The sequence below is a fragment of the Rhinopithecus bieti genome, unplaced genomic scaffold (genome assembly GCF_001698545.2).
Source record: "Rhinopithecus bieti isolate Rb0 unplaced genomic scaffold, ASM169854v2 scaffold_388, whole genome shotgun sequence".
Lineage (NCBI taxonomy): Eukaryota > Metazoa > Chordata > Mammalia > Primates > Cercopithecidae > Rhinopithecus > Rhinopithecus bieti.
The window spans coordinates 480,939-496,294 of NW_016803198.1; positions in this window are offsets into that span (position 1 = coordinate 480,939).

The window sequence follows — 15,356 nt, forward strand, 5'->3', positions numbered from 1 at the left end:
AATCTATTTAAAGTTTTGCTTGAAGAATGCCATTTCTGACTATATGGCCTTGTATTGCAAAGCAGATCAGTGGCTGGGGTGCCTGTTGTGGGTGTGAGTGCGTACAAGAGCGATTGAAGCCAAATCTGTTGTCATGTTAGTAAATGATTTGAAAACTGAATGTAATACTTGAGTAGGTTTTGTTTTTTCTAGTTTGAAATTTAGTCTCTGTCTTTTTGACCTTACTAATACTTCATTCAACAAGCTGTAAAATGATTGTACCTGGAGATGTGACTGCCAGTCAGTTTGACACTCAAGGAAAGGGGTTATTAAAAAAATTGAAAATTTCATCTTGGACCTCAGTGCATAGGCCAAATGGATTTCAGAGGTTTAAACTTCCCTGTGATTCCCCCCCCAACACCCCCAAAATGAGAAAAAAACATTTTTTTCTTACTCCATATGTTACTCTCTGTTCTTTGGCTGCCCACTCACAAAAGCAGAATAACCAACTACCTACTGAAGTGTATGTTTGTAATTGCTTTGACCAGTCTAGTCAAATCATTTAAATTGTTCTAAATTTCAGAATTGAACGTTGAAGTATTTGCTCTTCTGTTCACACATTTAGAATTTTAGGTCCCAAGATGGTAGAGCAGACTGACCCTACAGTAATTTATTTGTTGTTAATGTTAAAGATGAAGCATAGTAACTGACTCTTAAGTGTTAAATAATGTAGAAGTAAAATATTTTTTTTTAAAAAGGCTTAATTTAGAGGGGTGCTTATTTCTGTTTACAATGTATTTATCACCTTCCTTTCCTACTCTTCTCCCCCCACACCCAAAAAGTACAGTTTGGAATTCACTGAAACAATACCAACAAGTCATGAGATTTTTTAGTAAAGATGAGAAAGATGGTTGAAGAAAATTAATGCATAATTTCTCAGTGAATAAAGTTATACCTCTCATATACTAAATAGACAAGTTTACATGGTGTTATTTAGAAAATGGCTAAAATATTAAAAACTGTGTTGTGTTAATCTGTTTTAAGTCATACCATGTTCAGAGTTCTATGTAAGGTGGGTTTTATTTTTCTTTTAAGGATAGTTTGTAATAGTAAGAACTGTCCCATATGTTAGTAAATTACATATGTACAAATTGAAACTGTAAATTATGAACACTGGAAAGCACCATTGTGACATAGAGTAAACATCTTAGTAATATATTAAAGTGAATGTAAATGGTGGCTAAAAAAAAAAAAATTAAGGGAGTAGATTTCATGTCTTAACATGAGATTGGTAGTTCTTAACAAACTAATATAAAATAAATCATATAGAACGTTGTTAATAACATAGGCTCTCAGTGAAACTCCAGAGTATCTAGTTTTGAACAAACCCTGGAAACATGCATTTTTAAGCAACTGAGTGATGATTGCAGGTGGCTCCTATACATAACTTTGTGGTTTACTTCTAGAAAGAAAATTCTGTAGACCTAACATATAAATCAAATGAGGTAGATATCCCTTTTTGCTTTCACAATCTCCATATTCACTTGTCATACTCTTCACTACTCAAATAACTGACTATTTTTTTTTTTTTATCTCTTCTGACCCTTTGGAATCTTCATGTTAGGTGTCTTGTTTGTGGATTTCTTTCTTTCTTTCACAGTCTTTAAAGCTCATGTATCTACTTGAATAAACTGGTGGTTGATAAGTCTTTGTATATGTCTTTCATTTTTTCTAGGATGCACTGGCATGAAGTACCCTTGCAACCACAGTATCCACTACAAAGTCAGAAAGTAAGCATGTCATATTCCATTCCAGCCCTCAGTATTTTCCTATAAAACACTCTGTCTTGGTCTCACTACTCTTTTGGGCATTCAATACATATTCATTATGCATTGAATATCTTGAAAATTTCTGACATGTGTCACCATCCTAACAATTACTTTGATCTGTTTTTGGACAATGGAAAAGTACTTCATTTTCAGAAAGCATATTTGAACTCTATTACGTTGCTCATCAGGGGCCTGAAAACCCCTTGGCAGATCCCCAGCAATTATGTCTATTCCACCAGCTTTAGGTTTTAATAACAGAATTCCTAATTAGCTAAATATTAAATTAACTAAATATATAGCTCACCTGCTGCATATAACTGGGAGTGATATTTGTTTTCATATGTTTATGAGTATTTTTAAACACTAGTCTTTCATTTTTATTTTCTATGAACATTGTCATGTCAAATTCCAAGAAAGTAGAGGTTAAAAAACTAATATTTGTGCTGGTAGACAAAAAGAAAAAAGCTAACACTTCTGTACATTCAAATGAATTTATCAACCTGCCTTATACCATAGGAGAGGTAAAGAGGTGATATTAATTTTTTCATAAATGTTCATGTACTATAGAAAGGATATAAGTGAAATACGGGGAAGACTTTAAGCTTTATTCTCTGAGGGAATATGTTATAGTCTGTTTTCCTTTTTTAAAAATTAAATGTTTCAGTTGGGTACTCTTGGAAGGTTGAGGTGGGCGAATCACCTGAGCTCAGGAGTTGGAGACCAGCCTGGGCAAAATGGTGAAACCCCATCTCTACAAAAAATTTTAGAAAATTAGCCAGACATGGTGGCATGCACCTATAGTCTCAGCTACTTAGGAGGTTGAGGCGGGAGGATCCCTTGAGCTCAAGCTGCAGTGAACCATGATTGCACCACTGTGCTCGTCTAGGCAACAGAGTGAGACTCTGTCTCCAAAAACAAAACAAAAAGTTTTGAAGAAAGTATATAAGAATGAAGTGTTTCAAAGGGATACTCTATAAGCAGAATAGGACTAACCTGTTAGTCCTATTGAATGTGATTGATGTGGGTCATATCCACAGGCCTGCATTCCCAATGGTAGGACATGCATTCCATGATAGAGTGAATTCTACTGACAGGGAATGGTGGGAATTGAAGAGTGTTGTTTATGTCTCCATAGGAATGCTCTGAGTCTACCTGGTCACTGCAAAACACCATATTGACTTTGTATAAGTAATGAGGAACTTTATTTTTTGTTTTTATTTTTTAATGAATTATTAGCAAAGTTTACTCCTGTGAAAAAGAGATGGAGATAGCCAGATGCTTACATACCATAGTTTAGGAGTATTACTAAAATATTACTATCATAAAATGTTACCTCCTGATATCCAGATTTACTCTTTGGTCATTTCTTGCCTTGGAAATTTACAGTAATAGTTCTAACTGGTTTGTGTGACTCTGATCTCTCTATTCTACAGTTCTTCCCACAGGCAAGTAGAGGTAGATTTCTGAAGCAAAGTTGTAATCAGGTTTAAAAGCTGCAGGGAAACCCCATCGTCAGATTGAGAAAATAAAATGTCCAAATTGAGTTAAGTGATTTTTTAATATGTATCTTCTATTATTCATTAACTTATTCATAAATGTTTCTAAGTACCTGATATGTCCTAGTCCGTGCATCACCAAAGCTACTAGCTATAAAACCACTTCAATTTTAATGCAATGCGTATTTTGCAATCCTTCCATCTTTCCTGACACAGTCCCTCTTTCTGAAAAGTTCTCTTTCACTTTCATTGTTCACCATTTTCACATTAGACATATATCTTATTTTCAAAGCTCAAAATAATGTAATCTATGTATGTTTGAATCAATTTCTTTCTTTAGCTAAGAAAAAATGTATTAGTCTTACTAATTAATTTTGTTTTTAAATTATAAGGTAATATATTTTGTTGCAAAAAAGGGGAGGTAACATATAAAAGAGTAATAGAATGTCCTCCACTATTAATTGTCCCACAGTACTTTTAATGTGCATTTTGCTTATAAATAGCATACATACATAAAATACATAGATCATGAACCTATGGCTTTGTAAAGTTTCACAAATTGAGCACACACAGAAATCAGGACCCATATCAAGGAAGAGTCTAGTAGCACCAAACCAACAGTCCCTTATTTCTTCTGATTGTCAGTTCTCCTCAAGAGTTAACCACTACCCTGATTCTTATTTGCTTGGCTTAATTTTGTCTCTTTTGAGCTTTTTGGAATAAAAATACTACTAATTGCTTTGTGTCTGCCTTCTTTTTCTCAGCATTATTATTATGAAGTTCATCAATACCCTGCATGCATTTGTGTATATATAAATACATACACACATACATATTTCTTTGGAGTCTAGACCATGAAATAGAAATGCTAGGTATACATAAGGTGAGTTTTACTGGATATTGTCACTTAAAAGTGATTCAATCAATGTACATTCACAATAGCTATTTTGAGTTTCCTTTGCTGAAGGTTGGTTGAATACAGGTCTGTTGTACATATTTCTCATCCTTATGGGATCATTGGGCTATCTCGGGCCTTTACTTCTTATGGCATTGGAAGAAATGCAAAAGGGATGAATGGAACCATACATTGTCTCCTCAGGCTGTGGTTGAGAGTGGTCGTACTATCACTTCTGTTCATATTTCATTGTCCAAATCAAATCACATAGTCAAGTCCCAACATCAATAAGTGCCACATCTTTAGTGGAAAGAGCTGCAAAGTCATGTAACAAATGTGAATACGGAGAAACATTGGGAATAACAACGCACTATAGAATAGTTTGCTCTCTTGATAACCCTTATTTATATTCTTTCCACATACAGAATACTCTTATACCCCAAGACATTCCAAATTCCTATCTAATCCTTTTATTAAGCACAAAGGCTAGAATTCTATACTTTATAACAGGTCAGTATTTTTCTCCCCCTGACTGAAATCTTTGGGAAAAAAAGTTTACTCTTATGTACTTAGCACAGGGACAAAATGATCACAATAAACAATTACATTTAAAAGACAGATGAGGCTGGGTGTGGTGGCTTACGCCTGTGATCCCCACACTTTGGGAGGCTGAGGCGGGTGGATCATGAAGTCAGGAGTTCAAGACCAGCCTGGCCAACATAGCAAAACCCTGTCTCTACTAAAAATACAAAAACTAGCCAGCCATGGTGATGTGTGCCTGTAGTCCCAGCTACTCAGGAGGCTGAGGCAGGAGAATCACTTGAACTCAAGAGTTGGAGGTTGCAGTGAGCCGAGATCACACCACTGCACTCCCCCTTGGGCAATAGAGTAACACTTCGTTTCAAAAAAAAAAAAACAAAAAAAAAGACGAATAGGAGATTTATAACAATCACTGTTTTTATAAATTTCAGAATCTCAGTGGACAAATGTTGAGTCTGGCTGTTCTTTGGCTATGAAACTTTCCTTGAATAGACTCTGAATCTGCTCACTGAGGTGGCTCCCTAGTCCATTCGTCTCTATAACTCTTGGATCAACCTCTGGGAGATCCTTTCCCCAGCCCCACTGTTTTTGTTGTTCATTTGCAAAAAAAGCATTATAAAATATTTTATTGTTGGAAATTGAAATAGTTTCTCAGGCTGTTTCATGGCTATAGAAATGTAGGAGTCAAAAGATGTTACACGTGAATAGTTTTAGTCTTCACAGTCCAAACTAGGTATGCTTTTGCTGATACAATTCCTTTCAATTTTGGGGGGTTTTCTTTGCAACTTTACACAGCAAAAACACATTAATAATTATTATATCTTTCAACTGAAATTTGTTTATGGGTATATTAGGCATATCAGGCTTCTCTTTATCCTTTTAGCAAAAGCGATCTACTGGTGGCTCCCTTGATTCTCTGAGAGGTCTTAATAAAGGATGTGAGGGCTGTGGCCTTGTCCTGGTTTATGTTTCCATGCTGCATCCTAAGAAAGCATGCCTTATCTTTCCATCTAGGATATATCTTAGTTTTGTTGTCTGTGGAGACAGAAGATGATGGAAAAAAAAGGTTATTTTTTCAACTGAGCAAGTTCCAGAAAGTTTTGACTCTCTATGGACCCTCTCAATTCTATTTATAAGCAACCAATTGTTCTCTGGGCTCATCTCTTTCTCAGGGCACTTTGTCATAGCTGGCAAAATATAGCTCTTTTTTTTTTTTTTTACTTTCTGTGGAGAATCCTCTTTACACAAGGCCAAACGTCCTTTAGGTGAACTAACTTCTAAGTTATCACAGACAAGAGCTACAAATGGTTTTTTCCTTTAAATAACACGGGTTTCCATTTTGTCTTACTTTTTGTCACAGTTTCCTTACCATTTTCCCAGACTTGTGCAATAGTTTCCTTAAAACCTTTTGCCTGAATCCAAAGTTAACTGTCATTTTTTTTACAGCCGTATTATACTTCCAGGTACATCATTCTGTATCAGCTAAATATTGATGTAATTATATTGCATAATGAATCACCCCAAATATCAGTAGTTTATAACAATAATGATTTATTCTTCCTTATATGTCTGTGAGTCAGCTGAAAGTTCAAGAGTCTAGGCAGAGTTTTACTAGGCTTGCTCCCAAAGTGTACCTTGGCTTCAGGCATACTTGTACATGTCTATTAGTTTTCTGTACCAGTGGGACAGCTGAGTCATGTTCTTATGACACAAATAGAAATGTAATAGAGTAAGAGAAACATGTGATATGCCTTAATCCTAGAATCCAAATCCACATGCTGTCAGTTCTGACAACATTCAATAAGCCAAAGAAAGTCAGAGTCCAATATCAGCATCAATGGGACCAAAAAATATATTTTGGCATTAACAAAAAGAAGTGCAAAGTCATAGGATGAATAAAGAATTTGAAGCAATAATACAATTTTATCCATTTTATCTTTTTATTAACAGAAGTTCTTAATTTCGATGCAGTCTATTTTATTCTTCCTTATTCTTCAGTTGCTACTGCTTTTTATTCCCTGTTCTGGAAGCCTGCCCATCCCAAGTTCATGAAACTATTGTCTTATAATTTCTTCTAAAAGCTTTGTAGTTTTATGTTTTGTATTTAGATCTTAAATCCAAGTGGAACTGATTTTACTGTTTGGCATAAAATAAAGGTCTAAATGTATTTTTTTTTTTTTCATATGGATAGTCAATTGACCCAACATCGTGAATATGCAAGACTATCCTTCATCCAGCGCACTACAGTGTTATGTATATTAATAAATAAACTAAAAATAGGTGACTGTATAGGAATATGTTTCTGAGTTCTCTTCTCTATTCCAAAATTATAATTTGTAATGCTTATGCCAATATCATATTGTCTTCATAACTACAGATCTGAAAGTCTTCTTACATAGTATGTAGGTCCTCTAGTTTTACTCTTTGTCAATATTACCTTTGCTGTTCTTGATCCTCAATAGAAATTTTAGAATCCTTGCATCAATAATCATGCCCCCCCAACATATACGTACAACCTCTAGAGTTTTAAATGGGTTAACATTAAATTTATAAAAAAGAAAGTTGATATATTTACCATATGTGAGTCTTCCAATGCATAAACATGGTATGTTTAATTCATTTATATAGTCTTTAATGTCCCTTAGGAGTTATCATAGTTTTCAGTATAAAATTATTATATAGTCTTCTTTAGTTTTATCCCTAAGTATTTGATAATTTTGTTATGTTATAGGAAATGACATTCTTTATAAAGATATTATTTTTAATTCGTTTGTGGGATTGTATCTGAATTTATAAACATACAGTTTCGATACTTTCTATGTATTATTAATATATTCATAATATTTTATCAAATCCCTAATAGATTCTAGGCTCTGTATAATTTAGCCTTCAGCTATGTTTTCTCCACTTTTTTCTTAATAATGTAAAACTTATACCTAACATATTTTAATAAAATCTTATTTTCAACAGTTATATTACTTATTTTAAAAATATACTAGTCTATTCTCATGCTGCTATAAAGACATACCAAATACTTGTTATTTAGAAAGGAAAGAAGTTTAATTGACCCACAGTTCCACAGGGCTAGGGAGGCCACAGGAAACTTACAATCATGGCAGAAAAACAAACATGTCCTTCTTCACAAGGTGGCAAGAGAGAGAATAATGAGAGAAGGTGGGGAAAGCCCCCTAGAAACCATCAGATCTCATGAGAATTTACTCACTATCACAAGAACAGCATGAGGGTAGTCACCTTCATGATTCAATTACCTCCCACCAGGTCCCTCCTACTACACATGGGGATTATGGGAACTGTAATTCAAACCGAGAATTGGGTGGAGACACAGTTAAATCATATCAAAAGATAAATTCGATTTTTTTAAATAGACCTATTTTCAAATGATCTTACAATCACAAATTAATGCTAATTGTATGACTATTGATTATTTCAGCATTTCTACTTATTTCGTCATGTTATCTTGAAATGATGGCAGTTTTATTTATTCTATTCAAGTGCTTAGGAATTCAAAATGTTTCTTGCATTAATTTCTATTTTGTTTAATAGTGCTGTATCAGCTTTATACTATGAATAGCATCTAATTTTTTTTTATTGTTGCATTCAATCTTTATATGTACTTATATTTAAAGGCTCCTTGTCATTTGCATTTCACAGTCCTCACCAGTTTTTATTAAGTCTGACAACCTTAGCCCTTAAATTGGAGCACTTAATAAATTTACATTTAATTTAATGCCTGCTTTAGTTGAATTTATATGGTAGCCATGAGAATGTGCCTTTAGGTACTCTTACTACAAGGAGTGTAATTGATCAGGGGCAAAGCTTTTGCACTCTGAAATAAACATATATGCATAGAGGAAAACCTCTCATGAGCTTTTCCCAGGGAGCAACAGAGTGTGGTTAAGTCGGGCTCACTCCTGGGAGATGTGGGACTCCTCTGGCATGTGACTTGACTTGAGCATTCCTCAATGACCTTGACAAATTTTCAGTCTAAGATGCTTTCTCACAGATTCCCTTACTTCTTTTCTTCTCTTCTTCACTTGAGATCAGACTTGCCCCATGATCTGATGGTATTCTCAAATTCTCCAACCCCTCTCCCCCACCCCAGTTTCTTTCTCAGGTGTGTTTCTCGTGGTAAATTTCTTGCCATTTAATTCTCTCTTGGCAGTTGCTTCTTAGAGAACCTGAACTGACTATTTTATCTACTATCATTCTATTTCTCTTTTATTTGGCCACCTTTTTTTATGTTCTTTATCATGCTTGTATCATACTTGCATACTTTGAATTACAAAAATTATTATTCTATTCAATGATTACAACTTAATACATATAAATTATTTGCTATAATCTAAGTAGTTAACCATATGGCTTATAACATGAATCTCTGATTTATCTTGACTTAATATAATCCAATGCAAATGATTACATTTGACACTGTTGATAATATTAAAATTTTAGTAACTTTTAACTTCATCTACAGCCCATCTCCATTTCTGCATGATTGTTGCACAATATTTTACCTAGTTAATACTTAGTAAGCTTTATCGAGATATAATTTATATACAATAAAATTTACCAGTGGTAGGTTTGCAATGAGACATGTTTTGACAGGTGTCAGCAATCATATAGCCACCATCACATTCAGGTTATAAAAGATTCTTATCAGTCCCCTAATTTTTTTTTGTTATAAATCCTCTCTTCCTGCCTCTAATTCCTTGTGGTTACTGATCTGCTTTTTTGTCAATCAAATTGCCTTTTTTTTTTTTTTTTTTTTTTTTTTGCATTTCACATAAATGGAATCATAAAATACATAGTCTTTGTCCTCTGGCTTTTCTTCTTTTAGGAAAATACCTTTGATATTTATTCATGTTATTAAGTGTAATGGTGGGTTTTTTGTGTATTTTCTTAGTCTTTAATCTTCTTTACTGAAAAATCAAATCACAGTCTCATACTTGCTCCTTTGATGGTAATACATTTTTTTCTTTTCTGGAAGATTTTAAGATTTACTCTTTGCCTTTGATTTTTAGTGGTCATCTTATGATGAGCATATGGTTTTGTTTGTTTCATGTTTGTTGTTTTGTTTGTTGTCTTTGTAGTTATTCATGTTGGAATTTTCAAAGATTCTTAAATCTGTACATTGATATATGTTACAGTTTTGGAAAATTATTGGCCATTATCTCTTTAGATAATGCTTCTGACCCATTTTACTGTACCATTCTCCTGGGAGTCCAATTATATAGATAGTATGGGTATTCTTTGAATTTCATGAGTCTCTAACGGGATTTTTTTTTTTCTGTATTCTTATTGTATTGTATAGTTTAAGTTTGGATTATATAATAAAACATGTCCTCCAATTTACTTATCCTGGAACTAATTAATCTAACCTAGTATTATAGCATCCAGTGAATTACAAATTTTAGATATTATTCATCAGTTCTAGACCCTTGATTTGATTATCTTTTAAAGACTCCAGTTGTCTTGTGGAATTACTTATTGCTGTGTGTTTTCTTCATCTTTTTCTTGATTGAGTTAAACATATTATTTCAAAGTCATTGTCCATTAACTCCAATATGTTGATCTTCTGAGTCTACTTTTGTTGTCCTTTTTTTTTTTTTCTGGTTTGAGCCCTGTGCTTCTTTCTGTCTATTGGTTTGTCTCATACTTTTAAAAAAGAATCCCAAACACTAGTTTAAAAATTGTAAAGGTTATTGATGATCCTACCTTTCTTAAAGTGGATTCACTCGTTTCTACACTAGGCAGACAGGGTGAAGAATGATCATAGTAATCAATGTGTGGGTGGTGCTGAGTCAAAGCCAGACTGAAGCGCTAGTGAAACTGAATCCTCTTTAGTTTTGGTATTTTCTTTCTAAATTTTTTACTAAGAGCCTTTTGTGCTCTGTGGGGCCCAGTCTTTTGCCACATGACAAGCCAATCTTTCTGTTCTGCTTTTCAGCTGAGTTCTGTTTAAGTTGTGGCTTCTGTATTAGTCTGTTTTCACATTGCTGATAAAGACATAACTGAGACTGGGAAGAAAAAGAGGTTTAATTGGACTTATAGTTTCATATGGTTGGGGAGGCCTCAGAATCATGGCTGTAGGTGAAAGCCACTTCTTACATGGTGGCAGCAAGAGAAAAATGAGAAAGATGCAAAAGTGGAAATCCCCAATAAAACCATCAGATCTTGTAAGACTTATTCAATACCACAGTAACAGTATGACGGAAACCTCCCCGATAAATGAATTATCTCCCACTGAGTTCCTCCCACAACATGTAGGAATTATGGGAGTACAATTCAAGATAAGATTTGGGTAGGGACACAGCCAAACCATATCATTTCACCCCTGGCCCCTCCAAATCTCATGTCCTCACATTTCAAAACCAATCATGCCTTTCCAACAGTCCCACAGAGTCTTGACTCATTTCGACATCAACCCAAAAGTCCACAGTCCAAAGTCCCATTTGAGACAAGGCAAGTCCCTTCTGCCTACAAGCCTGTTAAATCAAAACCAAGCTAGTTACTTCCTAGACACAATGGGGGTACAGGTATTGGGTAAATACAGCCATTCCAAGTGGGAGAAATTGGCCAAAACAAAAGGGATTATAGGGCCCATGCAAGTCTGAAATTCAGCAGGGCAGTCAAATCTTAAAGCTCCAAAATGATCTCCTTTGACTCCAGGTCTGATATCCAGGTCATGCTGATGCAAGAAGTGGGTTCCCGTGGTCTTCATCAACTCAACCCCTGTGGCTTGGCAGGGTATATATAGCCCCCCAGTCCTAGCTACTTTCATGGGCTGGTGTTGAGTGTCTGCAGTTTTTCCAGATGCACAGTGCAAGCTGTCATTGGATCTATCATTCTGGGGTCTGGAGAATGGTGGCCCTCTTCTCACAGCTCCACTAGCAATGCCCCAGTAGGGACTCTGTGTAGCTGTTCCCACCCCACGTTTCTCTTCTGCATTACCTTAGCAGAGGTTCTTCAAAAGGGCCCCACCCCTGCAGCAAACTTTTGCCTGGGCATCCAAGCATTTCCATACATCTTTTGAAATCTAGGTGGAGGTTCCCAAACTCCAATTCTTGACTTCTGTGCAACTTCAGGCTCAACACCACATGGAAGCTGCCAAGGCTTGGGGCTTCCACCTTCTGAAGTAACAGGTTGATCTGCACCTTGGTCACTTTTAGTCACGGCTGGAGCAACTGGGACACAGGGCACCAAGTCCCTAGGCTGCACAAAGAACAGAGACCTTGACCCAGCCCATGAAATTATTTTCTCCTGGGCCTCCAGGCCTGCGATGGGAGGGGCTGCCCTGAAGACCTCTGACATGCCCTAGAGACATTTTCCCCATTGTCTTGGGGATTAACATTTAACTCCTCATTACTTATGCAAATTTCTCCAGCTAGCTTGAATTTCTCATAAAAAACCTGGGGTTTTCTTTTCTACTGAACGGTGAGGCAGCAAATTTTCCAAACTTTTATGCTCTGTTTTTCTTTTAAAATGGAATGCTTTTAACAGCATCCACGTCACCTCTTGAATGCTTTTCTGCTTAGAAATTTCTTCCTGCAGATATCCTAAATCATCTCTCTCAAGTTCAAATTTCCATAAATCTCTAGGGCAAGGGCAAAATGCCATGAGTCTCTTTGCTAAAACATAATAAGAGTTGTCTTTTCTCCAGTTCCCAACAAGTTCCTCATCTCTATCTGAGACCACCTTAGCCTGAACCTTATTGTTTTTGTCACTATCAGCATTTTTGTCAAATCCATTCAACAAATCTCTAAGAGGTTCCAAACTTTCCCACATTTTCCTGTCTTCCTCTGAGCCCTCCAAACTCTTCCAACCTCTGCCTGTTACCCAGTTACGAAGTTACTTCCACATTTTCAGCTATCTTTTCAACAACATCCCACTCCCAGTACCAATTTACTGTATTCGTCCATTTTCACGCTGTTGATAAAGACATACCTGAGACTGGGAAGAAAAAGAGGTTTAATTGGACTTACAGTTCCACATGGCCAGGGAGGCCTCAGAATCATGGCGGCAGGTGAAAGGCACTTCTTACAAGGCAATGGCAAGAGAAAAATGAGCAAGATGCAACAGCAGAAACCTCTGATAAACCCATCAGATCTCATGAGACTTATTCACTACCATGAGAAGAGTATGGGGGAAACCTATTCCATGATTCAAATTATCTCCCACTGGGTCCCTCCCACAACACATGGGAATCATGGGAGTAAAATTCAAACTGAGATTTGGGTGAGGACACTGCCAAATCATATCAGTCCCCTACTCTTCAAACAAAACTAGACTTCAGCAAATATACTGAGAAGATAATTAACCATGGAAATCAGGTCTCTAATGTCTGCCAAAGCTCTACCATTTCTGTACCTATCGACAAAGGCCTTTTGAGTTCTAACTCCTATATTTTCGGCCTTCTTCCTGTAGGCCAAATTATTAAATGTCTTCTGGGTAAAAGCAATTTCAGGGGGATAAGTTTATCTCTGATGGCCCTTCTCCACTGAGTCCTTCTTGTTCATGTTGTTGCCTGTTCACTGTATTCAGACAGATGATTTTCATATTTTATTCAATTATTTTATTGCTATAGATGAGGATACTGGTTTGATATGTTACATTTTTCCATTCACAAGTGGAAAACTTTTCTTCTATATAATTGAGTTTTAAAATCTATTTTCTTATACTTTATGGGAGTTTTCCTATATGTGGCTATATCCTTGAAGAGACTGTGAAACCATGAACATCTTGAGGGAAGAAATCATCATTAATTGAATTTTAAAAAAATATGTACAGTTTTATACTTTCAGAGTTGGATTATAGCAGATTCCTTTGGTCATCTAATAAATCATGTGAACTATGATGAGAAAAAAATTTTCACATGTGAACACACACTGAAATATTTGGCTATAATTGTTATGGATTCAATAACATATCCATCTCATGAATTTTTTGTCTAAGTTTTAGAGACCCTGGTCAAAAACCCCTACAATGAAGTTATTAGGAAATGACTGACTTATCTAATTTCTACTGTCACACTTTTAGAGTACCATATTATGACAAAGCATTGTATTTCTACAACTATTATTTTAATTTAAATATCAAATGACTAGTAACAATACATTTAATGAGCATTTGTGAATTTTGGCTGGCCTACATTTAATTTTATATGCTGAAATCAGTTTAATTTTAAGAAAATTTTATCTTTACTTTTTGATGAATCAAGATACCTCATGTTACCATTACAAAAGTCAACAAATATCATGGAGGCATCTTCTACCCCATAGGTGTTTTCTTCAGTCAGTGCTTTCAAGAGGTTTGGCAGCAACCTTAGTTTTATCTGTTGAATCTTCTCTTCCAGGACTCTGATATTAAATTGAACAAGGCAAGAATAGAATTTATAGTTAGAGTGTGTAAACTCTGGTATCAATGCCTGCAAGAGATTGAAGAACAATTCCTGTTACTGAGACTTTTTGAGTTTCCCAGTAGAATTTACTCCATGACTCTTTTAGAAGCTCTTCACTCTATCTTTTCAATAAGCTCTCCTATTTGCATATTAAATAGTCAACTAACATGCCCAAGTAAACATATTAACACATAATCAGGTATTAAGCCCCATCTTAACATAATTTGTTATTGTTCACTTTGAGAGTAAGCAGGTCTTTGGTCTTTCTTTCTCTTTCTTTCTCTCTTTCTCTCTCTCTTTCTTTCTTTCTTTCTTTTGTCTCTTTTTTTTTCTTTTAGCTATACTTTAAGTTCTTGGATACATGTGCACAACATGCAGGTTTATTACATAGGTATACATGTGCTGTGTTGGTTTGCTGCACCCATCAACTCATCATTTATACTAGGCATTTCTCCTAATGCTGTCCCTCCCCCTAATAGGCCCCAGTGTGTGATGTCCCCTGCCCTGTGTCCTAGTGTTCTCATTGTTCAATTCCCACCCATGAGTGAGAAAATGTGGTGTTTGGTTTTCTGTCCTTGTGATAGTTTGCTGAGAATGATGGCTACCAGTTTCATCTATGTTCCTGAAAAAGACAAGAACTCATCCTTTTTTAATGGCTATATAGTATTCCATAGTGTATATGAGCCACATTTTCTTTATCCAGTCTATCACTGATGGACATTTGAGTTGGTTCCTAGTCTTTACTATTGTCAATAGTGCCACAACAAACATATGTGTGCATGTGTCTTTATAGTAGCATGATTTGCAATCCTTTGGGTATATACCCAGTAATGGGATGGCTGGGTCAAATGGTATTTCTAGGTCTAGATCCTTGAGGAATTGCCACACTGTCTTCCACAATGGTTGAACTAATTTACACTCCCACCAACAGTGTTAGAGCATTCCTATTTATCCACATCCTCTCCAGCATCTGTTGTTTCCTGACTTTTTAATGATCACCATTCTAACTGGTGTGAGATGGTATCTCACTGTGGTTTTGATTTGCATTTGTCTGATGGCCAGTGATAAAGAGCTGTTTTTAATTTGTCTGTTGACTGCATAAATGTCTTCTATTGAGAAGTGTCTGTTCATATCCTTTGCCCACGTTTTGATGGGGTTGTTTGTTTTTTTCCTTGTAAATTTGTTTAAGTTCTTTGTAG